The 27305-nt window shown below is 37.3% G+C and overlaps 1 protein-coding gene across 30 annotated transcripts in view; it reads right to left on the minus strand.

The window, feature by feature from the left end:
• The window catches only part of ADGRL3 (adhesion G protein-coupled receptor L3), an 861253-nt gene that overhangs the window by 224524 nt on the left and 609424 nt on the right, over positions 1-27305 (minus strand). The gene's annotated exons all lie outside the window — the stretch shown is intronic.

Here is a 27305-nt window from a genome sequence, read left to right on the forward strand (position 1 = left end):
TATGAAATATTCTTCAAAACAAATCTTTTTGCCTTCTTTAACCCCTTTTTCTCACCTTCCATTTTCAAAATCTCTATCAATTATGTGGTGCTGACATAAAATTTTGGGTCAATTACAATGAGCGGTTGATGAAATGGTGTGAAGAACAGAAAAATTCAAGAGTTTCCTCCCGGGTACAAGCTACTGTAATTTGGACTTGAACATCACCTGATACTATTTGCAAGGCCTAAGAATATATATGGAAATTTAAGAAATGACCTAATTTATATGCAAATACGTAAGTGAGCCTCCAGCTTATTGGAATAACCTGGTAGCCGATCAACAATTTTCAGTTATGCCTAAGGATTTTCTTTCCTTGGACTTTCAAATGTTTAAGGTTTGAACTAGGATATTCATTGTTGCTTTTATTTTTGCAAAATATGAAAGAGAGGAGAGGGTAGAGTAGGGATGGCAAGAGATGAAGAAAGAAAGGGGGAGGAGGTAAGCTCATAGCTTGCCTTTTATGGGAATCTAGAGTTTGTGGCTCTACAAACCTATCCAATGTAAATCTTTAGTTCACAATGATAAAGTACACCTAGCATCTAGTTATTACTCCCCCTTGTGATTAGAGGAAGTTTGAGGAGAAAGCTCTATTAGATTTGGAATAGAGAAAAAGAGGTGGGGAAGGAAGAAAGCAATTCTAAAAGATAAAATCTAAGCAAAACCAAGCAAACAAAAACCCAATTTCCTCTCCTTCTGCCAAAGAAGGAAAGTTTCCCCCAGTAGCATGTTTTGATACATCATTCAGAAGCAGCATTAATTATTTCAAACCTTTTTCTCTTCCCAGTTCAGGTGCAAACTCATGAACATAGGCTACCTATTCCTGCTTCTCAAATTATCTGATTTACTCTTTTAGGGAAAAATTCTCATCTAAGGAGAGGATATCAAGGAAACTAAACAAACAAACAAATACATTTATTATAACCTCCCAAAGGCCCTAGTACAGTAACTAGTAAAACAGAGACTGAAAAAGAGGAAAGCAACAATAGAGAAGTCCAGTAGTGTTTCCGCAGTTGAAGGTAATAAAAGGAGATGCTCTCAGGCTTAGACTCAAAAAAGTGTACATTCAAAATGTGTTATTACCAAGTACAAACCAATGGAGTTACCTTTCCTTATATGTCAATAGGATTTAATATCATAACATGTATTTGTGAAAGTTAAATGAGACAAACAAGCTGGGCGCGGTGGCTCACGCCTGTAATCCCAGCACTTTGGGAGGCTGAGGCAGGTGAATCACTTGAGGTCAGGAGTTCGAGACCACACTGGCCAACCTGGTGAAACACCATCTCCACAAAAATACAAAAATTAGCCGGGCATGGTGGCAGGTGCCTGTAATCCCAGCTACATGGGAGGCAGAGGCAGGAGAATGGCTTGAACCCAGGAGGCACAGGTTGCAGGGAGCCGAGATTGCACCACTGTGTTCCAGCCTGGGACACAGAAATATTCCCTCTCAAATAAAAATAAAAGTAAATAAATAAATGAGACAAACTAGTTGATGGTTAATTCATTTTTTAAAAAGGTAAGATTATTGTATGTACATCATTCATTACAGAAGAACCTGGATTTGCTTTTTTTTTTTAATGTCCTTTTTTTTTCTTTTCAGATGGGGGTCTTGCTCTGTTGCCCAGGCTGGAGTGCTATAGCCTAATCATGGCTCCCTGCAGCCTCAAACTCCTGGGCTCAAGTGATCCTCCCACCTCAGCCCCACGAGTGGCTGGGACTGCAGTTATGCACAACCATGTACAGCAAATTTAATTTTTTTTTCGGGGGGAGGGGTGGGCAGAGACAGGGTCTCACTATGTTGACCATGCTGGTCCTGACCTCCTAGCTTCAAGTAATCCACCCACCTTGGCCTACCCAAAGTGTTGGGATTACAGGCATGAGAGCTGGCCTTTTCACATGTCTTATCTCCAAAACCTAAGCAATATCAACCAAACAATTAAAAAGAAAAAAAAATACCTGCCAAATTATGCCCATTATAAAGAAAACAACAACAACAACAAAAAACTACCATAAGTATACTTTTTTTTCCTCTTAGTTTAAGAATCACATGGCCAGGTACAGTGGCTCATTCCTGAAATTCTAGCACTTTGGGAGGCCGAGGTGAGAGAATTTCTTGAGCACAGGAGTTTGAGACCAGCACAGGCAACATAGTGAGACCTCTGTATCTACAAAAAATAAAAAAAAAAAATTAGCTGGGCATGGTGTTGCATGCCTGTGGGACTAGCTACTCAGGAGGCTGAGGTGAGAGGATCCCCTGAGCCCAGGAGGTCGAGGCTGCAGTGAGCTGTGACAGTGTCACTGTACTCCAGCCTGGGTGACAGAGTAAGGCTCCATCTCAAAAAAAGAAAAACAAAACAAAATCTCAATCTAACTACAAACTTCACAGTTATATAAAAAAGATACCACAGATAGCAATACATATTTAAAACTACCACACAAGTTGCATTACTTTTAAATACTCCAGTACACGCTCCCTTTCTTCCTTCCCCATTTCCTTGCTCCACCCTACCCAAGTTTCCTTAACAAAAACAAAAAACAAAACACTCTCTATCAACAGGACTCCTTATTATTAGATGACTTTGAAGATCACTTTTGTGTTATTCTAACTGGCATTTAACTTAGATTTCTTTAAAGATCATTCCCATTTGCTCTAGGCACTTACACAAAGAAAAGAATGTAAGTTAAGTTATAGGCAGTGCCTTTCATATTTTATTAAATTAAACCAACTCTCTTCCCTCCTCTGCAATAAAAAATAACAAAGAAAAGAAATTGAATAAAACGGTACCTTCATGCCTTTACTTAAAGATAAAAGGCATAGACCATTTTTACTTTCAAGCAGAGAAATTATGATTTTTCTTATGATAAAACTTGATTCATTAACTTAATATAATAGAGTTGGTTATTCTTCAACTTTTCTAGTCAAAGATGTTAAGCATTTGTGTTTCTGTATTAGACATGTACATCTTTATTAAACCAAAGTAACTCAATCATACATGTTCAAATGCAGTTTTAATTTACCTCACATGAACAAAATTTGAAGTTCTAACAAATAGAAGAATGATCTTGAGTTTACCTGCTTGACAATCTTACATCCTTAAACAGAATCCTAAATAAGGCAAATGCTTAACTACCGTGAGAAATCCTATAAACATTTCCTGTTTATTTCCATTTCCTTTTTATAGAGCTAGGTTAATATTGTGCCCAGTAATTGTAAACCACTGTAAACACCCTCTTAAAATAGCTGTGTTTTTCAGAAACTGTTTACAAGGCTTCTTGATTTAAATTTGATTTTTATCTTTATATGCAATGAAATGGTCAAAGTGGTTTATAGACATTTCTTTCTCTCTCCTCTTATGATGGAATCCAGCAAGTATAATTACTACTAAATAGCACCATGAGGTATTTATTTAGCTATAGCTTGGGATCTGGGGAAGGTGATTCATGGTAAAGAGAGTTTCATGAGAAAAAAACTTTATTTTCTTTCTCTTTCTTTTTTTTCTCCCTCCCCCAAACAAACTTTATCAACAACAACAACAATGCCATTCTAGAGCTTACTCCTCAACTGTATGAAGCACATCATGACAATGGAACTCTTCATCTGAGAGCACCTTCCATGGAATTCTCACCTCATTTAACTTTAAAATGATCATGCAATGCCAGCTCCCCACCCTATCACTAGGAAATAAGGTCTGTTTACTGACAACAGTGTGTAATTGTTTCTTCCTAGAAGACTACCATGACTATTATTTTTAAGTTGTTTCATAAGAGATGATAGTGAGGGGCCACTAAGAACTTCACAGTTGGCATGAAGATTATTTTAAGCTCAAAACCTTCGAGAATCTATAGATGCAGACAGAAGCCTTCCCAGAACTTCCCTAAAAACAGAACTTCTAAAAATATTAGGCTGCCATAAATTCCCATTTCAGGGTGAGACTACTCCTAGTGGGTAGAAAGAGAACATACCGACTCTGAGTCCCCTTTGGAAAATTGTAATGCCCTAAAGAAGACAAATAGACCAATCATACCTGTATAGATGAACATTATCACAAACTTTCCTGTCATCTTCCCATTCTCCTAAAAACCCATTTGTCTTTTCCAAAGAAACCATAGAAGCCTTTCTCCCCTCTCCCTTTCCCCAACTAAGTTAGGTATATAAGCACCACATTCTAATTGCCTTTGTGTAGTGATAAGTTACTCACCACTGAGCAGTCTTTGCAAGTGCATTACACTTGTAAATAAGCTTTTTCTCCTGTTAATCTGTCTTTTGTCAGTTTACTTTGCAGACCTCTTAGAATAAGATCTAGGTGGGTAGAAGAAAAGTTTTTCCTCCCTGGCACAGTATTTTGCTACTTTTAACATATCTTTTACCAACTCTAAAAAATGTAGTTACTGTTTAGAATCTATTCCAGAGTCCTGACTCTAGCACTTAATAGCTGGATGAACTACTTCATCTCTGTAAGCCTCAGCCTTTCATTTCTATAATGAGGATAAAAATATTTATCTTGTCAAATTTTCAAAAGAATTTGAAATATCCTATATGAAACACCAATGTACCAGGTTTAGAATTGCCATTCAGTCAGTGGTGACCTTTCTTATCCTTATTTTATTTGGTATTGCAATTTCTAATGATATTTCCTAAGTCTTTGATTTCGATTTTTCTTCTATTATTCAGTATTACTACTACACTTACAGTGAGGTAAAAGTCATATTTTAAATTACATGTTTATAAAGTCAAAGTTTTTACATGATGGAATAAATGGAAACCATTTATCAATTTTTTCCTAATAAAGAACATATAAAACGTTCAACAGAAGTAAATTTGTTTCATGACAAATACAGTCATTTTAATATGAAATGTTAATAGGTACCATAAGTATTCATGAATAACGTTGTTATTCAAGGAAAAATATTAGCATAAGGAAGACATTTGGGTTTTACATGTCTCTTGATTTGAAATTATGGGTACTTCAGATTCATATAGTTTTAGACATGCATAATGTCCTAATATCACACATTCAACTTTCATGGGTAAAATTGAAAAAGGGACTATAAAGTTTCATATCAACCATTTAACATTATCTACTCTAAATCACAGAAAAAAAATATCCAGTGGATTTTATAAAGGAAACACTACACTTAAATTGTTTCCACTTGGCTTCTATGACTTTTATGACTCCAATGTTTCAATAATTTTTGTCCCAAATATTATTCCATAGTACAGACAATAACAGATTTACATAGTTTAAGAGAAACCTACTTATAGAATGTTTTTCTCAGAAATCATAGAATGTCGCAGCTTTAATATAATAGTTTTTCTAGTTTAGAAATTTTAAAGAGATTAATTTTTGTGAAATATAAGAAAGGACTAAAATTGGAAAGTGTGAATTCTCAAAAATTTGTCATTATTTTTAGATGAGATATTCTTCAATGGTAACAAAGTTAAGCTTTTAAGGACACAAAGAAATACTGGATAAAATCTCACTGTCTTGTTTTTTGTCTTTAAGAGCTTAACTTTGCGACCATGTCCGGCTACTTTTTCTTGGTTTCTGCCATCTGGAGGACAGGAATTTTGAGGTTCATTTCATGGTTACCCCTAAAAATTATCTTGAGCAGTTAAAAGCCTTTGCAAGCTAAAAATTGGCTTCTCTAGGCTCCTTCTGGGAAAAACAATAGAAACTGCCCAATGCTGTGTAGCTCAGTAGTTAAGCCTTTATCTTTTGACAATGGTGGCCCAGGTTCAATTCTTGGCTTCTGGAATGATTCGTTTCTGGTTTGCTATTTATATAACTTTGCCATTTACTGAGGTTTTTTCCCCCCCCATGATAGCTTCTGGTTTCTTGTCTTGAATTTTCCTTTCTCTAAACTACCCATGGGGAGATTCCAAATCTTGTAAAAAAGAAACTCCTTACTATGTCTTTGAAGCACCTGAGAGGTTACCTTTGGCAAAGCTCAAAAGCCAGAAATATTGGCTACTTGATGTGGCTAAAGTCAGATAATAAAAGATTTAAAAGGATTTATTTTTTTAAAGAGCACTATGGTTAAACATCAGCTTAATTAAAATTGGATAAACAAGTTATAGGAATATTTAAAAGGCCTTTATGTTTTTCTCTTCTTGGATCTTGTTTTTCTGGAAAAAGGTTTTTTTTTTCTTCTCAGTCAGCTGAATTATTTTTCTCCTTTTTTTTTTTTTTTTTTTTTTTTTTTTCAGTCTTGCCACTCTTAATGCACACATGAGAGGTCCTAAGATAACTTCTGTTAGTGGTAGCCTGGGACTCCTTGGGAAAAACAGAGGAGGAGCCGCAGAACTCATTTTGGAAAAAAAACTCTGTTTTCCTCATGAAACCCTGGGAATTAAAAGCAGATAGATTCCTCCCAATATCTAAGACTCTGTTCTGTTTTGCTTTGAGTTATCTGATGGTTTTAAGTTTTGGGGTTATCAAAAATTACTTTGAATTATGGGAAAGCTCTTACCCTTGGTGTAGAATAAGTAGGTAAAAACATACACTTTAAGAAATGGCTAATGTCAGTTATGAAGAGATACTTAGCTCTTTGCATGCTTGGATCAGAGAATCATGCTCTTGGCCACATGGAAGATATGGGAACATCTGCACCCCTACTGAGAAGTGACACTCCCATGGGGAATGGGCTGATTACAAAATGCGCTGATTGACTTTGGGTTTTACCTTTAAAATTAGGAATTGCAGTCTTCATCCTAGTACTCATTATTTACCTTATAATATGCTGTTCACTTCAATACTGTACTAAAATTATGGATGTAAGTACTAATGCCTTTGTCATGCAAGCCTTGGACCCCCACCCTGGCTCATGTGAGTTTGCTCAGCCAGGTACAAAGTGGTTTCACTCCTCTCACCTTGGGGTCAACTCCCATTCTCACTATGGCCCTGTCAGCAGGAAGAAGCCAAAGCCCTTGGTGGCCTTTTCCCATCGTCATAGCCTATACCTTAAGATTAACAAGTTTTAAAACCCAAAGGGAGGGATTGAAACTGCCTTTCAATTCCTCAGGGATCTTGAACTAGAAATACCATTTGATCCAGCCATCCCATTACTGGGTGTATACCCAAGGGATTATAAATCATGCTGCTATAAAGACACATGCACACGTATGTTTATTGTGGCACTATTCACAATAGCAAAGACTTGGAACCAACCCAAATGTCCAACAATGATAGATTGGATTAAGAAAATGTGGCACATACACCATGGAATACTATGCAGCCATAAAAAATGATGAGTTCATGTCCTTTATAGGGACATGGATGAAGCTGGAAACTATCATTCTCAGCAAACTATCGCAAGGACAAAAAACCAAACACCGCATGTTCTCACTCATAGGTGGGAATTGAACAATAAGAACACATGGACACAGGAAGGGGAACATCACACACCAGGGCCTGTTGTGGGGTGGGGGAAGGGGGGAGGGGGGAGGGATAGCATTAACATGTTAAATGATGAGTTAATGGGTGCAGCACACCAACATGGCACATGTATACATATGTAACTAGCCTGCACGTTGTGCACATGTACCTAAAACTTAAAGTACAATAAAAAAAAAAAAAGAAAAAGAAACTGCCTTTGCAAAATTATGACTGAGACAGTGAAAGGGATCTGACCTAATCAACTCCATCTTGCTTCTATCCTCCAAACTGCTCCTGTTCACTCCTGGGCATAGGCTGAACTAACTTTGGGAAGAACTTAGTTTATAGTCTGAAATAAAGACAATAACAATCTTTCCCAAGACAAACCCCCTTCTTGCCTGGGGACTAGTTTGCCTTTGTAGGACTAACAAATTAGCCACAAGATTAGAAATTGTGGTTTAGGAGTCATGCAGCTGGAGGCTACAAGATTCTGACCCTCCCTAACCTGCTCCTAAAATCACTACTTGAGATATTTTGCAGATCCTGCACTTGATGGATCAGCTGGCACCACCCAGACTGATAAACTGGCTCATCTAATCTTGTGGCCCCCACCCAGGAATTGACTCAATCCGAGAAGACAGCTTTGACTCCCTATGATTTTATCTCTGACCTGACCAATCAGCACTCCTGGCTCCTACCCACCAAGTTGTCCTTAAAAACTCTGATCCCTGAATGCTCGGGGAGACTGATTTGAGTAATAAAACTCCAGTCTCCCACACAGCTGGCTCTCAGTGAATTACTCTTTCTCTATTGCAATTCCCCTGTCTTGATAAATCTGCTATGTCTACGCAGCGGGCAAGGTGAACCCATTGGGCGGTTACATGTTCACCTTTACACATTTTTTTAATGCAAAATAAACCAAGTGTCCTTGCAAGAACTATGCTCCTTATTTTATATAAAATTTCCATGCAGCCAGTATTTTTTCTACCACCTATAAAGCATGATACACACTTCAATTTGCGATTCAGTCTTGGCACAACCAGCAAAAATGGAATAAATTTGAAGATAAAAATACAAATAAACACTTTTTTCTTATAATTTCTAGACGGCACTATTACTTCATGGTTTTATTTTCTCACGAAAATCCTCGAAATCTTGCATGTAGGCACTTCAGGAACTATACATGGCTCTACATGAACTCAATGGTCAGAAAGAAGAGAAAAACATGCCCGTAGTCCCAGCTACTCAAGAGGCTGAGGTAAGAGGATTGCTTGAGCCCAGGAGTTCAAGGGTGCAGTGAGCTATGATAAGAACACTGCACATAGACCCCTTCTCTTAAAAAAAAAAAAAAAAAAGAAAGAAAGAAAGAAAACAGGGGAGAAAGAAAGCGAAAAACAATGATTCTAGGCCAGTCAAGTGACTGATTATATATTCAGGTTTTCCAACAAGGTTTCAGATGATTAAGCTAGATTTTTGATATAGTCAATCCAGTGAAGCTGTTAGAAAAATACATATCAGATGATAAGGAAAGAATAGTAGATTATTGGAGGTCCCTGCTATTGGGGCACAGAAAATAATTCCCCACAATATGGTGCTTTGGCATGCTCAGTGCTTTAAAAATTCAAATGTCTCAGAACCAGGTCTGATGGTCTTTCTGGAAGCACTGGAAGGGATTTCTGCAGAATTTCCTTTTCTGACTAAGAAAGCTTCTTTCTAAAAGAAATGCATTTGTATTAAGACTCCCCTCCCTAGGAATCTCAACAAATATCCAGGAAAAATAAACACTGGAAAAAAGACTGACACAGATTGACTTTCATCTGTTGTCCTGAGGACAGCTCCAAGAGATTACCTGGGAGACTTCATCTGCACAATAAGTCATAACCTGTAGGTCCCATCCTTTGTCCTAAGAGAATCATTTACAAATTAATGTTTGCCTGCCAGGCCCACACATCTCTTGCCTCTGAAGAGAGTATTAAAGCCTAAACTGCTTGGCCCCTCTTCAAGTCTCATACATTGTATATGGCTCCTAAGTCCATATATGCATTAAATAAATCTTGTATGCCCTTTTCTCCTTTTGTCATTTCATGTTCAGTGAACATTAGAGGGCAGAAAGAATGCTTTCCCTTGGCCCCTACACTGCCAAATGCATCTGGTGGTTTAGAACAGGCTCTGAGGTCTACTCAGGTGTCTAGGGCTTGAACTGGCTCAGGGCTCTTCTATATGAAGCTTAATCTGCAGGCTTTAGATTTTTTTTTTGCCAGCCAGCGGAGACTTGCTGCCAGCTGCCCCTTCATTCTGGTTATACTTGCCTGAGGGTTAAGATATGTAAAAGACAGCAGTTTTGATCAGTTCTTTTGGGAAGCTTGCACCCCCTAAACAGTCTCAGCCAGAGCCATGCTAGGTCACCTTAGCATGAGGTTTCACCTACTAAACCTTAACAATTTTATTTGAGTTGGCTATTAAAGTATCTTCCCCCATAACCTGGATACCTTAATGAACTTTCCAGCCATTTATGTCAAAGGGATAGTCTAGAGACTAATGTATCTATTGATGACTAGTGTCCACTGGGAGTAGATCTCAGAGGCAGTCCATGCCAGTTATAAATGCATTGGTGTGGCCAGACATTGAAATTGCATTCTTTCACAGTACCAGGGCTTTTAAATTTAGAATGTTAGGAATACCTACCCCACCTCCCCTGCTTCACTCCTGGTTATCCCCCACTTAGCATCTTTTCCTTTCTTCACCTTCATGACGTTTTTTAGCTGTTGAAGACATCTCCAAAATGCACGGTTTCTTTAAGCCTATAGGCCTGGCAGAGAAGTTAATGACTTTCTATCACCTTGTTTCCAGTGTGAGTGCCATCAGTCATGACAATGATACTATGAAAGTTGTCAGAATCAGAATCAAAATTCTCCCTCTCTTAATTGTTATTTAAAATGACAAAGCTAGGCCAGGTGTGGTGGCTCACGCCTGTAATCCCAGCACTTTGGGAGGCAGAGGTGGGTGGATCACTTGAGGTCAGGCATTTGAGACCAGCCTGGCCAACACGGTGAAATCCTGTCTCTACTAGAAATACAAAAATTAGCCGGGTGTGGTGGCGGGCGCCTGTAATCCCAGCTATTTGGGTGGCTGAGGCACAAGGATTGCTTGAACCCAGGAGGCAGAGGTTGCAGTGAACCAAGATGGCGCCACTGCACTCCAGCCTGGGCACACAGCAAGACTGTCTCAAAAAATTAAATAATAAAATAAAACAAAATAATAAAGCTAGAACTAGGAGGAATAAAGCTAGGTCAATAATATTATGACACAGACACGATCTCCTTTTTGGCATCTCTAGCCCTTCAAATAGCTTAAGACAATTCTAATATGTCTATTGTAGATTCATTCTCATACCGTCCTTCTCTATTAACAGTTTGTTAATATTTTCCTATTCTGTAGCATTCAGTTTCTTACTAATCTGGCTGGTCAAACAGTTTAATTGATTCTTAAACAGGCTTTGAGACTTCTTTCCCCCTACAGTTGGTCTTATCACTGCCCCAGTTCTAAGGTCCTCATTAGAAAATAGGCTAGACATCTCTGAAAGAATCTTTTCATAGATAGTAACTTCAATTGAGAGTCTAAGGATTTCTCTAATAATGATCTTGAATATAGACATGGTGGAGTTCTGATGGCATGTTGTTATGTCCAAAGAAGAGGGTAAAAAGGTTCTGCAGATACCCAGCAGGGAACATTACTTCTTTTTTGTCTGTTTGTTTTGTTTGTTTGTTTAGAGAGAAGGTCTCATCTCACTCTGTTGCCCAGGCTGGACTGTAGAGTTGTGGAGTTAGCTCACTGCAGCTCACCTTCCTGAGCTCAAGCAATCCTTCTGCCTTAGCCTCCTGAGTAGCTAGGCTAATTTTAAAGAAATTTTTGTAGAAGCCTGGGCAACATGGCAAAACCCTGCCTCTACAAAAAAAGAAAAATTAGCTGGGCATGATGGCACATGTGCTTGTAGTCCTAGCTTGGGAAGCGGAGGTAGGAGGATTGCTTGAACCTGGAAGGTCAAGTCTGCAGTGAGCCATGATGGTGCCACCACACTGAAGCCTGGGTGCCAGAGTAGAATCTGTCTCAAAAAAAAATTTTTTTTTTTGTAGAGATGGGAGTCTTGTTATGTTGCCCTGGCCAATCTCAAACTCCTGGTCTCAAGAGATCCTCCTGCCATGGCCTCCCAAAGTGCTGAGATTATAGGCATGAACCACCATGTCCAGCCAGGAACATTAATTATTAAAGCCTACAAAGTACCAGTTCCTTGGCTGTCTTTATTCCTCCTGGTGCCTCTCTCAAAAACCTAAGCTTCTCTTGTCACTGTGTCTTTTGTACCTATTGCTTTGATAGTGCCACAGTTAACTAACTATACCCTGTTTATATTGTCCAATGGAGAAGTTCTTTTTTTAAAAAAAGTGGTAAAAAACACATAACATGAAATTTACCCTCAACTAATTTTAAGTGTACAGTACAGTATTAACTATGTGCACATTATTGTATAGCAGATCTCTAAGGAGAAGCTTTATTTTTTTTCCAAAAAGCATTGTCACTTTACCAAAATCAAACTGAAATTCATTGGTAAAGGAAACTGAAGAATTGTGCTTATTTTAAACAGATACGGGCATTAACATAGTTGAGTATGGAATTTTACATCATATGTTATTCACATTTTCCCACTTCTTAAATTGCACAAATATAAAACAAAACATCTTATGTTTTAAAATCCCAAAGGATATCAGATTAAGTCCATGTGCTTTAAAAAAGGGGGTTGTTATTAAGAGAAATACATTTACAGCAAAAGTTACACGAATGGACTATTCATTTGTTTGGTCACTAATTCCATAGGGCAACTGATCATAAATTAAGTGCTTGACATTCAGTAATAGATGATCATATCTGATATAATGAAGTTATAATGGAAGGTGTTCGCACACTGCTTGACTATTAAGTGCCCATTTATTGTCCCTGCACCAGGTGTGATAGTGATAGGCTATACAAATCATCCAGAAGAAATGTCAAAATAGGCTCCTTTACTGATAAAGTACCACACATGTTTATTAATATAGCAGCTTGTCTTAAGCCTGGCCCATCTGCTCATTTAAAACAAATCTTTTCCCTACAAATATTTCAGTTAAGAGCATGACCACGAGTAATAGTTTTAGAGCAACAGAAATGGTAAGGGAAGAGGAGAAAAAGAAAAATAGCTGAGCTTAAATAAAATATTATGCTCTTACTTTTGTCTTAGATGCGTTTAGCAGAAGAAGGGGCAGGGACATAGCTTTTCATATGACATTTGCTTTAGATTAGTACTGCGTGAGTGTAGGCCATCGTAAATGGGCCAGGCTCCAGCTGTTGCTGATGCCAGGTGGGAAATGGCAAATTTCACCAATGTTTTCAAAGTACACATTTCAATAAAGTACAAAACGAAGTACTCAATTAAGACAGTCTCTAGAGCACTAGTTCATATGCATTTAAACTCATCAGAAAACATTTCAGCTGGGTCGATTTTATAAAGAAAAATAATATTGCAGATTTTTGCGAGGAGGATGGGATGATTTTTAAACTCTGAAGATTTGCTTTTAAAAGCTCATTTTCTGTAAGATACCAACATCAAATTTCTGTATTAACAGGGGAAAAGAACAGAAGCAAAATTTAAATGTTTGCCCCTAAATCCACCACCCCATCCCCCGCACCCCACGCTTTTTTAAATTTATTTTTTATTTTTTTATTTTAGCAAATCAGAACTACAAGGCTAACACATTTTCCATCTGGTATCTCGGGTTTTATGTGCTTGCATTGCAGCCTGTATGCTCTGTGTTGTGTCTTAGGATGGTTTTATCTAACAAACAAACAAGTATGCCCTAAGGGTTCCCTCTTAAATGAACAGGCACATTGAAATGAAGAACTACAATTGTTCAAATTTGTGAAACAAAGAAAAGGCATGGACCATTTGGTGACGAGAGGTGGTTCCCACTCTATAGCCCTGGCTTCATTTATTCACTTATTAAAACCTAAATAAATTCTGGCAGGCATGCTTTTCAACTTCCAGGAAAGATCTTTATCAGACTCAGTATCACATAAATCCACTAGTAATACTTTTCTAAATAAATTACATCTCAAGATAACTAACCACCCGGTGACCAAACGGCCAATTCAATTACTTAGACAAGGCTAAAGGTCTCAGACACTCCTAAAATTATTTTTTTCATCTTTTATAAACTGAAAGGAACCACTTTGCAATCATGTTTCATGCTACATGTACTTTCAAAGAATCAATAATGGGTGATCTTTAGTCTGAACATGAATTGCCCTTGTCTTCCAGAACAGTACCAAAATCCACCCAAATTATCTAAATTAGAAATCAAGGAATTTCTCTCTTGACATGTCCAACAATTCTAAACAATCAAGGAGGTCTATTTATGCTTTAACTGCAGTCTCTGAATCCATCATGTCTTTATTTCCGTTGCTACTGTCTTTTAGTTTGCACTCTCTAGAGCATTTTATGAAATATCCTACTAATTCTCTTTGCTCTCAATCCACCTTAAGCACTGGAATCAATATTTCTATGCAAACTAATTGCATTAATGCCTTCTATGCTTGAAGTCCTTTGTGGTTTCCCACTATCTGTAGGATATTTGGAATTGCTAGGTTTAGTATACAAAGATCGATTATAACCTAGGCTATAATTTCTTTTGTCAGTGTCTTTCTTCCCACTTCGCCCCACATCAGTTGTTCACACTGAAGCCCTACTGAGTACTAGAAGCAATACAGACTAACCTTGGCAATAGATTAACAGATTCACAATCACCAGTTAAAAGTCTAACACTATTCGTGATTTAACAGAATCAATATTCAGCATGAGAATCTGATTGTGTGGGCACAGCAAATGTGGTCTTTTCATTGGTTATCCGTTAGCAGTTAATGCTCTTATGCTTAGCAAAGGCTTTAACCCCAGGGTATTTATTGGAATCCAGGCATGTGTTCCTTGAGATGCTGCTCTTAGAGACTCAGAATTTAGTCCTGCAATTCGAATATGCCTGTTTCTAAACTATTCTGCTACATCTGATCAGAAAAGTGAATCCATTTTGCCCACGGGACTATAACTAGTGTGGGAAATGGAAGGGAAAGAAGGAAACGGAATCTTCGGAGAACAGAAGGGGCAGGAGGGAATTCTGTAATAATTTTTTTTTTATTATACTTTAAGTTCTAGGGTACATGTGCACAACGTGCAGGCTTGTTACATATGTATACATGTGCCATGTTGGTGTGCTGCACCCATTAACTCACCATTTACATTAGGTATATCTCCTAATGCTATCCCTCCCCTCTCCCCCAACCCTGTAATAAAATTTTAAGGAAAGGCCACACCAATATGATTGGATTTACCTCTCTCTAAGTCATTCTCCACTGTGTAGCTACAGTCATTTTTAAAAATTGAAACCATAGTATGTAGTACTCTATGTAAAAACCCTTCAGAGTTATTCACAGCTTTTAAAATAAGACCATAACTTCCTTCACGTCTTACAAGACCCTGCATGATTGTGGTAGGATTTAGGTCCCACCTACATCCTCTGCCTATATCCCTACTCTCTCCTCTTATTATATTCTAGAAATTAGCTTATCCATTTATTTGTTTACTTTTTTGTTTATTTATACTTTCCTTTGTCTAGAATGTGTACTCCATGAGAATAGAAATCTTGACTTGTAAACTGCTCAATCCCACAAATGCCTGGCAAATAGGAGGCCTTACTTAGTCTTTGCTTAGTGAGTAAATTAGTTAATATACTATAAATTTCCTACTTCAGGGCCTTTGAACACACTATTCAACTGTAATAATGGCCAACTCACTTTCATTCTTCATGCTTCAGCTCAATGGTCACCTCCCTAGAGTGGCTTCCTTTGACTAACCATCTTATATGTCTTTTATGGCTATAATAATAATCAATTTATAATCTTGACTGTTTAATCAATAATTTTTTTATTGTCCAAATCTCCCACTACAAGGTAAAGTCCATGAGGGCAAAAATCTTTTCTCTCCTAGGCATTCACTATTGTACCGTCACATCAAAAATTAATTTGATTTAAATTCAACTGTATGCATTTAAAAAGAGTTTGAGAAAAGATTCTATTTGCCATTTTACTCAGTGAGCACACAGCCCAAGGGACTGAGGAGCAGTGATCAGGTTCCTTCAATGCTGTCTGTGTCTCCCTACACCCCTCATCACATAGGTATCTAGACACCCTGGAGCAATTTTATGACATTTTTAAATTCACATTTTCTGATATTAAAGAATAACTCACTATTGGACCACATGTCATGAATAATTTAAGAAATTTTTCAAGATCTTTTTTTGTTTAGCTTTACCCTATAATTTCAGAATTTAACCCATGCATAAGATGCAACTGCATAAAAAATATTTGTTGAATACTGAAGGACAGTTGGAGCCCTTAGGAAGAACACAGAGAAAAACTCATGTGTAGTTTTACATAAGACTGTAATAAATTATTTTACATATATTTGAGATTTTTAGTATATAGCCATTCACAACTCAAATATGTTTTTATATAAAATTAAAACTGTATCATAATTAAACCAATAGGATTTAAGGAGGATAAAAATATTGAAAACTCTGTTGTGAACTTTTTTATTTGATCTTACTATATGTGAGATATACTAAGCTTTTGACTAGAGCAATAGAGTATTGCTGCTAAATTAAATTAACCAATATTTGTATAGCATTCTTTAGATTATGAAGCATTTTCACAAATAATATCATACCAATATTTGATACTTAATCTTGGGAAGGAGATTTGTTGGAAAATCTGAGGCACTGTGGCAATGGTTTTGTCCATGGCCATATACTCTGCAAGGTGGGATATCAGGATTAAATGCAGGCATTGGTATTCATGCTGTGTACTAACATTTGACTCCACCTAGGATGTTCTGATGCCACATTTAACAGCGAGGCATATTGTTTTTTGCTGCAGTCTTAAAAAATGGAAATAATTGCTGGACCCAGAGCTATCACTAGCAAAGAGAAAAGTGCTTCTTGGCATTGAGAGAGCCAAGTGCTTCTTAGTGTCGATGCTAAGAAGCATATGCCTTTTAGCATCTAAGGAGAAAAGATTCTCATTCTCCAAGTGGTACTATGTAGGCTGATGTTGTATATATAACAATTCCAACCCCTACTAAAAGATCTCAAAAAAGAAGATCTTTAAATGCAGGCAATTAACTCTAAGAGTAAAATTTAAAATGCAAGGATTACCAAATATAATTTTTATCATACATATCTTCTACATCTATTGTCAAGTAGGAATTGTTATATTCAAGAAGATTCTCCTGAGTGGCATGTGTGTGTGTGCATGTGTGCATGTGTTATGTTGAGTATGCCAAATAATTTGGAACCTTGCAGCTGTCGATATGCAGCAGGTGGGGTTGAGCAGACTGTTACATTTGGAGGTCAAGGCAGACCTCTTACTTCACCCCCTCAGGCTTTGGTGGTAACAGCCAACACAACTACCAGCCAGCTGTCTGCTCCAGGCAGTAAGGCAATTAATTTTTACTATACGGGTATAAAACTATTTTCTGGTGATTACATAAACATTAACCATTTTGGGGAAGAGAATATTGAAAACATTAAAAAATAGGATATTTTATCAAGGATTACATTTTAATATTTTACAAGATTTAGTACATTAACTTGTACACAATTTGTAATACATCATTAGAATGCCTGACCTCTTTTTGCAGTATGATTTTAGATACGTTTTCTGAGAGAAGCAGTACATGTTTATGAAAACAGTAAAAGGTAAAGGGTGGCACTAGAACAAAGATGTTTTAAAGAAAACAACAAGCACACAAAAAATTATTTGTCACTTGGTGAGTAAATAGTAGATATGTCTTCAAACTACTTGTGTCATATTGTATTCTTAAGATGAATAAATAAGATGATGAAAGATTTTCTTAAAAATACTATACTATGGATAGTCAGATCCTCCCACTCCTTGCTGATAATGTTTCATTAAAGATTACTTTTTTTTTGAGACGGATTCTCGCTCTGTCGCCCAGACTGGAGTGCAGTGGTACGATCTGGGCTCACTGCAACCTCCGCCTCCCAGGATCAAGCAATTCTGCCTCAGCCTCCCCAAGTAGCTGGGACTACAGGTGCGTGCCACCACGCCCAGCTAATTTTTTGTATTTTTAGTAGAGACAGGGTTTCACCATGTTAGCCAGGATGGTCTTGATCTCCTGACCTCGTGAACCACCCCCCTCATCCTCTCAAAGAGCTGGGATTACAGGCATTAGCCACCGTGCCCAGCCTATGGATTACTTAGTACAGTGTATAGGACTGGGCACTAAGTCGTAGTTCCTTTCATATACATGAAAAACTGCCATAGCAGATTTTTTTTAATACCTAGGTTTGAATCCTGGCTCCAAGGCTTAGTATTATCTGTCTTACCTTTATAAAGTTAAACAACTTCTCTATGTCTCAGTTTTCTCATTCACAAAAAGACAATAATAATTGTCTACCTATTTCATGATATTTGGGAGATTAATGAAATAATAATCCATGTCAAGTGCTTAGAATAGAGCTGGGAACAAATAAATGTTAATACCACTCAAAAAGGTGATATCTATGGAAAATCCTAAAGAATAGTATGATTAGCTCTCTTTGGGAAGGAATTATAAGAGAGGGAGTCATATGAATTATATTAGATCAAACACATGATTTCACAGTTAATTTGCATAGTAAATGTTAGCTATTATCATTGTCATTACTGACTAGCAATACCTCTGTCAAAACTTGTGATATTTAGACATTAAACATATTTTTTCAGAACAAAAAAACACAGCTATACCACCACTTTTCTGAAAGAGACTAAAAACAAAGTAAGACAATGAGAAATAAGCCCTGGAACCTATAGTAGCAATCTTAGGGAAGCTGGGCCAGTGAATAACCTCAGAAGAGAGAACACAGGAATCTCCGCATGGGATTTGGGGAGAGGTGAAGTTGAGAGAACTGAGCCTGATCATAGCTACTTAGAGACATACTAATCCCGGTGACTTTCTTTTCTCTGGAACAGTGATTTCTCTTCTCTGGAACAGTGATCAAGGGGAGAATCAACATCGGGGAGCCACTGTATTCAATGTGAGCATCATTATCACTGGATCTGCAACCAGTCACATCAAACCTGAAGAAGAATGTTCAGAGCATGACAGTACCAAGCCTTTATTTAACACCCTTTGAATACTAAGAATACCATTCCATCAGCCAGCATGGAAAGAGAATTTGAACAAATTCTTTTTCCCTTCTCAATTGGCTCCTTCAGAGACCACCAGGACAAACTGACTAAAAACCAAATATGAAAAACTACCAGATCATTCTACTCTCTGGGATAATTATTCTCAGTATATGAATTATAGACCACAAGGGGCAGAAAGAGTATGCTAAATTATTTCAAATTATAAATGTTAGCTTTTAAACAAAAACCTACAATTGGAAAGTATGTTACAGGTTTGCAAAACCCTCATACTTATTCCTGACAATACTGAATAACAAATACATTTTAGCATTAAGTTTAGAATATAATTTTAATTAAAGTCAACACATTCTATTAGTATTATAAAGTATTATGGTATCATGCAGGGACCTAGAGATATGATAATCATGATAATTAAGTCTGAATAAAAAAGTAATAGGATACTTGTGAGACTAATTGAGACAATGTGTATGAAATATATTTTTCTGTGTTTGATACAAGGTACATACTTAATAAATGGGAATTGTCTTTACCGTTAATATTAACAAGCTATACTCTCTGCCTGTATCATCTTCTAGGTGTTCACAGTGTACTCTAAATAATAATAAAAATGTTTGGCTTTACAAGCATAGGAACACAGGAAAAGAGTTTTAATTTAATGCAATCAAAGAACTCCGTTATATGCAAGTTTCATTTGTATTCTATTGGGATAAGAGTAGGTAAAACTAGGGAATTTATGTTCCCTCCCCCTGTAATGTCTGCTAATCAGATAAGTTAGAAAAGCATCATCGTAGAATATTAGAGAACTGGCCTGCAGACTCTTCAAGGAGAATGCCAGATGTGACAGTCCTATTTTATTTTAGTTAATTTCAACTGTTTTTATACTTAACTAGATAATAGCAGGTGTTAATGTCTCCAATTTGTAATAGTAAATCTTTGGCTACAGCCTATTTCTAATATAGATGCACTAGGCAGAACCATCTGCTTATTTTGAACTTTAAAAAATATTTTCAGTGAGTGGATTTGCTGAATATAATTCAATTTACACATGAAACTTAATGCCTGGCATTACTCTAGTTCATTGATTATGTGTCAGTTGAACCATATTTATATTACTTGGTTTATTTGAGGGAAAAAAGGTAAAAATAATTGTAATTTTTCAAACGTGAAAAATTAGCTTTGTCTCAGAGTATACATCATAACTGTCAACAGTTTGCAAATGTATAAATTAGTATCCACTATTAGACTTCTTATTAAGACACTACCTATAAAAAAACTCAACAAAATTCACTAGATTTATAAAAAGTAGTAATTAGCTAGGCATGGTGGTGCATGCCTGTAATCCCAGCTACTTGGGAGGCTGAGGAAGGAGAATCACTTGAACCCGGGAGGCGGAGGTTGTGGTGAGCCGAGATCAAGCCATCGCACTCTAGGCTGGGCAACAAGAGCAAAATTCTGTCTCAAAAAAAAATATATATATAAATAAATAAAAAGTAGTTCACTATATTGGAAGGTGGAATATATTCAATAATTGTCAATTTTTTATATAGCAAAATATTCAAAATAGCATCATTAGTATGACATTAGGAGGGCATTTTTTAGACGTTAATGTCTTTTTTTTTTTTTTGGTAATTGGCAGGAATTTGTCTAACTTCAGTTGTTAGTGATGCTGTGAAGAATTTACATAATGGATTCTATAATGGACTGCTAAGGCTGTCACCAAACTGTACAGGAAAATAATGAAACAGACAAACGCAAAATAAAAACAACAAAGTCTCAACTGAAGGATGTGTCCCAACTGGTATATGCAAACCTCAAATAATATATGCCTCTGCTTAGGATTCTGATTTACCTTTAACACAAATTTCCACCCAACCACCTTCATTGAGTGACTCTGTCTGTAATATATTAAGACTTGATTCTGGGGTAGGGCATTTTGCATGTGAGTAGTCAGGAGGCAAAATAACGGTTGGGAGAAAGGAGAGTTGGTGGGGACATATGACCTTCAGAACTCTAACTTTTAATGAGTCCTGCTAAGAACTCTCATGTACTTATTTACAAATCTGCCATAAAATCACCGAAGTAGTATTTCTTTCATTTCCACTTTAGTAAAACTGGGAAATATGCCTCAAAAGCATGTAGAGCTTACTTGCGTACAGAAATATATAATCAATCCCATTAAATTAACTACAAAATTATAACAAACTTGTTTTAATAATGAAAGTTTTAAAAATAATAGTGCTTTGAGATGAAGCTTTTTAAAAAAGTCCTGATTAATGAGACGTATGGCAAGAAGAATTACTATAATGCTGAATGCTGATTCAGAATCTTATTTTTATTAAGTAGTTTATAGTGAAGGCGGTGACTATTTTTCTATTTATAGTGGCAGCTCTAGTTAATTACCTTGTAATGTATTGTGACTTTAATGCACTAGTAAACTATTGGAATTTACACCCCTATTCAGTAATAAAATCTGTAAGTTGAAGAATGCACATAAAGCCATCACAGCCATAAATTATGAGACCAAATGCCATGTACGAACACATTAGATTTAAAGAACAGAATCTCTCAACTTTGCTCATTAGTATATAAATTCAGTGGCTACTTTGCAACTGCAGAGAGTACAACATTTTATTCAAAGGTATTTTGTAACTTGTTACTATATTTTCCTTTTGATTACTAAGAGCAGGTTGAACATAATTCAAATGAACACTATCAGAAAAGAAACACACTGTGACTATGGTAAACAAATGTAACAATAACACAAAATACTTTTTCCCTAAAAATATGAAAGTGAAAGTTGAATAAATCAAGCGAATTGAAAGGAGGTAGAATGGTGACCCATGGATTAAAACTAAAATGATTCACAGGTGAGGGGGAAGAAGGGGGTTAGAATGTGATTTTATATATGTATATAATTTTCAAAATAGAGTTTTAAAACTCATTTTCAAAGTTACCAATAATTACTTTATTGTCTCAAACACTCAAAGCACAATCACTATTATAAAAAGTAAGTATCAAGTAATCCAAGATATTTCATATGACAAAAGAATAAAATGGCAAAGTATCTGAAGCAGTCTTCTCTGTTATTTTTAGATCGAGTTCATATTGTTAGATTGAGTTTCCTCTGCTAATATTTATGACTATGTTAATATATTTTAAATGTTTTTGTTTCATATTGCTAGACTGATGAATAACAGAAAATTAAGTATGATTTTCCTATAGGAATATAGTCAAGTCCATAAACTATAAAAGGAATTAATACATAAAGCAATAATTCCTGAAACATTAACATATATGTAGACTGGTGAAATTGCTTCAGGAAGAGAAAGAAAAAGATGTAGAGAGTCATGGGTGAATGGAGTAAGGGGAAAACCTAGAGATGTTGCTCATATTTTCAATACGTATGAAATTACAGTAGAAAAATAGAAAAAGAAAAGGTAAGATGGTTAGCTAGTGTTAGTTTATAGGCAATTCAAAGGATATTGCTATATAATCTCACAAAAAAAATTACTGGAGATAGAATTTCAATTATTTAAAGAACGTAATTTGTCATATTTTTTACATTCAAATAAAAACCCATAACATACAAGAGAAACTTGCTCTCTTCCTCCTCTCTCTCCCATGTCCCTTGTCAACAGATGAGCAGATATAGAGATGTATGTACATTTTGCATGTATAATTTGAATGCATATACATATCAACAATAGTGTACAGTATATTTTTAAATTATAAATTAAGATGAGGGGTTATAGTTGAAAGGAAATATTTTATAGTTCCAAGCTAATGATATTATTATACCAACTCTACCTCATTTCTAATATTTGTCTTTAAATATAAGATAATCTTAAGAAAAATGAATAAGAGTTTTTGCATTGTTATTTTGGTAATTTGTACAAATCTCTTTATTTGTCTAATTAATTTTATTTTTATTTTGAAAATTGCAGGGCAGGGTCACATGAGCTAGTGATTATAACTGCAATTGGATTGAACAATTAATCACAGAACAATTTAGGAGAGTCTGATCTGTGCATGCAGAGGAATTTATATAATTCCTCCTAAATCGTATAAGAAGTAGAATCTATCAGGACAACCATTTTAAGGTAGAGAGCACAATTTGAGGTAGATATCAAGCAGAAATGACTGTTGGACTTTGGTTGATATGGTTGGGATCTGTGTCCTTGCCCAAATCTCCTGTCAAATTGTAATCCCTAATGTTGGAGGTGGGGCCTAGTGGGAGGTGACTGAACCATGGGGCCAGATTTCTTACGAATATTTTAGCACCATCCTCCTTCAGCCCTGTTTGTGTTACAGCTCCACAGTGTTGTCCTCCAGACCACAGAATGGTAGGTCCACTGATGGCTTGCACCATGCACCTGGAAAAGCTGCAGACGCTCAATGCCAGCTCATAAAGGGCTGTGCCCTGCAAAGTCACAGGGGTGGAGCTGCCCAAGACCATGACAACCCACCTCTTGCATCAGTGTAACGTGGATGTGAGACATGGAGGCAAAGGAGCTTTAAGGTTTAATGACTGCCCGATTGAATTTTGGGCCTGCATGGTGGTTGTAGCCCCTTCATTTTGGCCAATTTCTTCCATTTGGAATGGCTGTACTTATCTACTGCCTCTACCCCCATTATATCTAGTAAGTAACTAATATGCTTTTGATTTTACAGGCTCATAGGCAGAAGGGACTTGCCTTGTCTCAGATAAGAGTTTGGACTGTGGACTTTTTAGTTAATGCTGAAATGAGTTAAGACTTTAGGGGAACTGTTGGAAAGGCACGATTGGTTTTGAAATGTGAGCACATGAGATTTGGGAGGGGCTGGGATGGGATGATATGGTTTGGCTGTGTCTCTACCCAAATCTCATCTTGCATTGTAGCTCTCATAATTCTCATGTGCTGTGGGAGGGACCCGGTGGGAAATAATTGAATCATGGGGGCAGTTTCCCCCATACTGTTCTCATGGTAGTGAATAAGTCTCATGAGATCTGATGATTTTATAAGGAGTTTCCCTTTTTGCTTGGCTCTTGCATTGTCTCTTGTCTGCCACCACATAAGATATGACTTTCACCTTCTACCATGATTGTGAGCCCTCCGCAGCCATGTGGAAGTGTGAGTCCATTAAACCTCCTTTCTTTTATAAATTACCCAGTCTCAGGTATGCCTTTATTGGCAGAGTGAGAACAAACTAATACAGTGAGTAAGGTGGACAGGAGCTTCATTGAGGGACAGAATGGCTCTCAGGAGACCTGAAGTGGGTAGCTTCTCTCCACAGGCAGGTCATCCTGATGAGTGTTCAGCTCTCAGTGGAGAGGAGACTGGCAGTGGGTGGCTCCCTTCTGCAGGCAGGTCATCCCAACGTCTGTTCAAGTATGGCTGAGTCTGGGGTTTTTATGGGCTCAGAAGGGTGGAAGTGCATGCCAATTGGTCCATGGGCAGCCACGGGAGGGCTTGAACAAAAGGACCATAAGTTCTCAATCCAGGCCACAGACTCCATCCAGAACTGGCAGCCCAACCCACAGGCTTCAGGCCATCCCTGCCTTGAAAGTGGGGTTTAAACCGGACACCCGGCCCTTTCAGCCCAGGAACCTGTCTGCCTCCTGCCTTCAACATGCCATTCATGGTGCCCAGGGTTTTCATGCCTTGGTGGGGGGGGGGGGGTCTGCAGACCTGTGCCAAGCTACCTTCAGCCCCCCAAACCTGGGCTTCCATCCCTGAGCTTGTCAGTGTTCAAAGTTTCAGAGAGTGTCAAGGTGGTGGAGTGGGGCTGGGATGTCAGCACAACCCCAAGAACATGCACACCCAGTCAGGTTGCAACAATGCCCACGCTTAGCTTCAACTTTGCTCCAAAATTGGAGTGGGCACCAGGAGCAGGGAGAGGTCAGGGAGCAGGAACAGGTACTTCTGAGCCTGCAGTGGCAGTGGTGGCTTCCTGGGTCCCTGAGAGCTCAGGGATGGCTGGGTCCAGAGCTGCTACTAGGAAGCTGTCCCTTTAACTTGGTAGGGGGTGCCTGTTCCTGGCCCCTGCCGGCTCAGCAGAGCATGAAGCCCCAGGCATGCCTCCCCTGCTGCAGCTGGCATCCCCACAGCGGCTGTTCCAAACAGGTCACTTGGAACTACAAACTGATGAGCCCCTTGCCTGGCCATTTATTGGCTTCCAAATCCCTTTATCAGTCAGTTTTTTTGTCGTTTGATTTTACATTTATTTTACTTTTTATATGACTACCTATGGTAGTTTATAAATTGTTCTAATTCCTCTTCTTCTTATATTCATGGTCCTTTGAAGTGTGGCTCCTCAATCAAGGGATATAATCTATTTCTGCTCTCTTAAATTGAATTTGCTTTGTGACTTGCTTTGGCTAATGGGACATCAGCAAACATGACAGTAACCTGCTGAATAAAGAGAGAGACATGTGACCATCACCCTAGAGACATCAGGGCAATTTTCAAAAACGTGAGTGAGTCCCCTCCTCTGCAAAACTAACCAGCCTGTTAACTATAAAACATTCAGCCCCAGCTAAGTCAGTGGACATTGGCTAACTCTCAAAACTATAATAAATATTTCTTGTTTTAAGTCACTAAGTTTTGGAGTAGATCACTATACTGTCTTATCCATGACCCTAAAGTAGTACTCTTTTTCAAATCATATTGGGATCTTGTATGAGGAACTGAATTCTACCGAAGTCACCAACTCACATTAGTAGGACTCTATCTTTCAAGTTTAGTAGGAATCTTCTACTATGAATTAATGTGTCTAAAGCAATGCATTGATTTATAATTCATATTTATTTCTCATGATGAACAATTATGTCATAAGCATCCATCTCAGTCCGTTTGTGATGCTATAACAAAATACTTGTGATGGGGTAATTTATAAAGAATGGAAGTTTATTTTCTCACAGTTCTGGAGGCTGAGAAGCCCATCGTCAGGGGCTGACAGATTCAGTGTCTGGTGAGGGCTGCTCTCTGTTTCCAAGATGGCACCTCCTGCTGTGTCCTCACATTGCAAAAGGCCTAAGAGCAAAAAGGACCTACCTAGTTTCCTCCAGCCCTTTTATAAGGTCATCAATCCATTCATTAGGTCAGTGGCCTTATGCCGTAATCATCTCCTAAATGTCCACCTCTTAATACTAATGCAGTTGCACTGATGATTAAGTTTCAATATGAATTTTGGCAGGGATACAAACATTCAAACCAAGTAGCATCCAAGCAGTTAATCAATATAGAAACCTCAGAGGCATTTCTGCCCCTTTCCCTGTATCTATTCATTGAAATGTCATGTCTCTTCAAAATAACTTATCAGATCCTCACATTGCCAGGACACACACCTAATTTCCCCATCATCTTTTATCTGAACTGCTGAAAAGCCTCCTTCTGCCAATCTCTTCTCCAATCAGCTTATTACCTACACTAACACCAGAAATATGTTTCTCATATCTCGAACTGATAATGTTATGATGTAACACCCAACTGACCTGGGGAAAAATAATTTAAAATATTTCATGTTTTTATCCAGGATAAAACACAAACTCCTTGGTATGGGATACAGAATCCATCACAATCTGCCTCATTACATCTCTCTAGTCTTTTCCTCTAGAACTGCTCCCCTTTTACTGTGCATCCAGCACAATTCCTTAAAAATACCTTCACATATTTATGTTTTATCTCATTTTTCTTCCCTTTCATGGGATTCGCTTATCATTTTTCCTCTCTTTTTCTCTAATAAAGCACAGATGCATCCTTCAGGATCTAGGCTGTCACCTTCACTGTCAGTACCTTAGAAATCATTGTATGAGTTTCCATTATGTGCCAAGCACAGACCCGATGGCTCAGGGAAAAATAATAAGTATGACATTCTGTGCCCTCACAGAGCATACAGATAAGGGAAAGGATCATGTATGCCACAAAATAAAATCCAGTGTCTTAGGTGTGTAATAACTGAGGCAAGCACAGGCGGCATTTGGAAAACTGACACGTGCACATAGGTCCACCCTATCACACAGTCAGGGAAAACTTAATAGAGAAACTAATATAGAGGAGGGCCTTGAAACGTTGGTGGAAACCTATCAATTAGGCAAGAAGGGATAAGAGACTCCCAGGAGAGGAAATAGCCTATACAGAAAACATGTTCAGAAACGTCAGACCTCATGAGTTTTAATTTATTAAGTAATTAATACTGTTGAAAATGTAAGAAAATATACTGCATTACTTAAAACCAAAAAGTTAACCTTGGAATATTTGGTATTTATAAAATTAAAAAGCATGTCCACATATCAGCTGTGAGAACAAGAAACATTTTGAAAATCATTGATAAATATTTATTTAAAAGCAGGAGGATTAAATTTGTATTTAGATTATGAGACAGTAAATGTTACCTTTAATTTTTATTTTGTATGACTATTTACAAAAATCTTTAACTGAAACAGGTGGCACCAATTTAAAAATACATAATTTTAACACATATTTTAAAAACTAAATGATGTTAATATAAAATGACTTAAGAATAATAATAAAATATTACTTTTCAGGGGAAAAAAATCTGTCAATATGATTTAGATTAAGACATCTTAATGTAAAAAAAAAAAATAGGATAGTAGAA

Source organism: Pan paniscus, chromosome 3, assembly GCF_029289425.2.
Source record: "Pan paniscus chromosome 3, NHGRI_mPanPan1-v2.0_pri, whole genome shotgun sequence".
NCBI lineage: Eukaryota > Metazoa > Chordata > Mammalia > Primates > Hominidae > Pan > Pan paniscus.